We start from the raw sequence: 2,737 nt of genomic DNA on the forward strand, positions 1-2,737 counted from the left end.
GGGTCCACAGATGCTGAGATGATCCTTGGGGTCCACAGATCCTGAGGTGTCAAGAATTTGCATCCCTGCACCAATTTGGCATGTAAAATGCCTTTGCATGAAATTCTAGCGTTTAAACGCTGAATTGATGCTTGTTCTGGGCGTTCAACGCCCAGATGCAGCATGTTTCTGGCGTTCAGCGCCAGCTCTTCTCAGGGTGCATTCCTGGCGTTTGAACGCCAGGATGTTGCTTGTTTCTGGCGTTCAACGCCAGATCCATGCTCTGTTCTGGCGTTGAACGCCAGCCAGATGCTCCTTACTGGCGTTTAAACGCCAGTAAGTCCTTCCTCCAGGGTGTGATTTTTCTTTTGCTTTTTTTGATTCTGTTTTTAATTTTTGTATTTATTTTGTGACTCCACATGATCATGAACCTAATAAAACATGAAAGAACAATAAAAATAAAATTAGATAAATAAAAATTGAGTTGCCTCCCAACAAGCGCTTCTTTAATGTCAATAGCTTGACAGTGGGCTCTCATGGAGCCACACAGGTGATCAGGTCAATTTTATAGACTCCCAACACCAAACTTAGATTTTGGATATGGGAGTTCAACACCAAACTTAGAGTTTGGCTGAGGCCTCTCAACACCAAACTTAGAGTTTGACTATGGGGGCTTTAGTTGACTCTGTACTGAGAGAAGCTTTCTATGCTTCCTCTCCATTGTTACAGAAGGAGATTCTTGAGTTTTAAACACAAGGTTGTCCTCATTCAGTTGAAGGATCAATTCTCCTCTGTCTACATCAATCGCAGCTCTTGCTGCGGCTAGGAAGGGTCTTCCAAGGATGATGGATTCATCCTCTTCCTTCCCAGTGTCTAGGATTATGAAATCAGCAGGGATGTAAAGGCCTTCAACCTTTACTAACACGTCCTCTACTAGTCCATAAGCCATTTTTATAGATTTGTCTGCCATCTCTAATGAGAAATTGGCAGCCTGTACCTCAAGGATTTCCAATTTCTCCATTACAAAGAGTGGCATGAGGTTTATCCCTGACCCAAGGTCACATAAAGCCTTCTCAAAGGTCATGGTGCCTATGGTACAAGGTATTAAGAACTTTCCAGGATCTTGTTTCTTCTGAGGTAATGTCAGTTGATCTAGATCACTCAGTTCATTGATGAGCAAGAGAGGTTCATCTTCCCAAGTCTCATTACCATATAATTTGGCATTTAGCTTCATGATTGCACCAAGGTACTTGGCAACTTGCTCTTTAGTAACATCCTCATTCTCTTCAGAAGAAGAATACTCATCAGAGCTCATGAAGGGCATAAGGAGGTTCATTGGAATCTCTATGGTCTCTAGATGAGCCTTAGAGTCCTTTGGTTCCTCAGAGGGAAACTCCTTGTTGATCACTGGACATCCCAAGAGGTTTTTCTCACTGGCATTCACGTCCTCTCCCTCCCTTGTAGGTTCAGCCATGATGGTCAATTCAATGGCCTTGCACTCTCCTTTTGGGTTTTCTTCTGTATTGCTTGGGAGAGTACTAAGAGGAATTTCAGTGACCCTTTTACTCAGCTGGACCACTTGTGCTTCCAAATTTTTAATGGAAGACCTTGTTTCATTCATGAAACTCACAGTGGCCTTAGATAGATCAGAGACTAAATTTGCTAAGCTAGATGGATTCTGCTCAGAATTCTCTGTCTATTGCTGAGTGGATGATGGAAAAGGTTTACTATTGTTAAACCTGTTTCTTCCACCATTATTAAAGCCTTGTTAAGGCTTTTGTTGATCCTTCCATGAGAAATTTGGATGATTTCTCCATGAGGGGTTATAGGTGTTTCCATAAGGTTCACCCATGTAATTCACCTCTGCTATTGCAGGGTTCTCAGGATCATAAGCTTCTTCTTCAGAAGATGCCTCTTTAGTACTGTTGGATGATTCTTTCAATCCATTCAGACTCTGAGAAATCATATTGACTTGCTGAGTCAATATTTTATTCTGAGCTAATATGGCATTCAGAGTATCAATTTCAAGAACTCCCTTCTTCATAGGCGTCCCATTACTCACAGGATTCCTTTCAGAAGTATACATGAACTGGTTATTTGCAACCATGTCACTGAGTTCTTGAGCTTCTGTAGGCGTTTTCTTTAGGTGAATGGATCCACCTGCAGAATGGTCCAATGACATCTTTGATAGTTCAGACAGACCATCATAGAATATATCCAGGATGGTCCATTCTGAAAGCATGTCAGAAGGACACTTTTTGGTCAGTTGCTTGTATCTCTCCCAAGCTTCATAGAAAGATTCACCTTCTTTCTGTCTGAAGGTTTGGACATCCACTCTAAGCTTACTAAGCTTTTGATGAGGAAAGAACTTGGCTAAGAAAGCCGTGACCAGCTTTTCCCAAGAGTTCAGGCTATCTTTGGGTTGAGAGTCTAACCACACTCTAGCTCTGTCTCTTACAGCAAATGGGAAAAGCATAAGCCTGTAGACCTTGGGATCAACCCCATTGGTCTTAACAGTATCACAAATCTGCAAGAATTCAGTTAAAAACTAAAAGGGAACTTCAGATGGAAGTCCATGAAACTTGCAGTTTTGTTGCATCAGAGAAACTAATTGAGGTTTAAGCTCAAAGTTGTTTGCTCCAATGGCAGGAATTGAGATGCTTCTTCCATGTAAATTGGAATTAGGTACAGTGAAGTCACCAAGCATCCTCCTTGCATTATTATTGTTAGGTGCGTCTGCCATCTCCTTTTCTTGTTC

At 41.8% G+C, this 2,737-nt stretch overlaps 1 non-coding gene across 1 annotated transcript; it reads left to right on the forward strand.

The window, feature by feature from the left end:
• The first annotated feature begins 2,215 nt into the window (after positions 1 to 2,215).
• LOC112774044 (small nucleolar RNA R71) lies at positions 2,216 to 2,323 on the forward strand. Its single transcript, XR_003188557.1, has one exon. It is a non-coding gene; the product is annotated as a small nucleolar RNA R71 (small nucleolar RNA).
• The last annotated feature ends 414 nt before the right edge of the window (positions 2,324 to 2,737 follow it).

Source organism: Arachis hypogaea, chromosome 18, assembly GCF_003086295.3.
Source record: "Arachis hypogaea cultivar Tifrunner chromosome 18, arahy.Tifrunner.gnm2.J5K5, whole genome shotgun sequence".
In the NCBI taxonomy this organism is placed as follows: domain Eukaryota; kingdom Viridiplantae; phylum Streptophyta; class Magnoliopsida; order Fabales; family Fabaceae; genus Arachis; species Arachis hypogaea.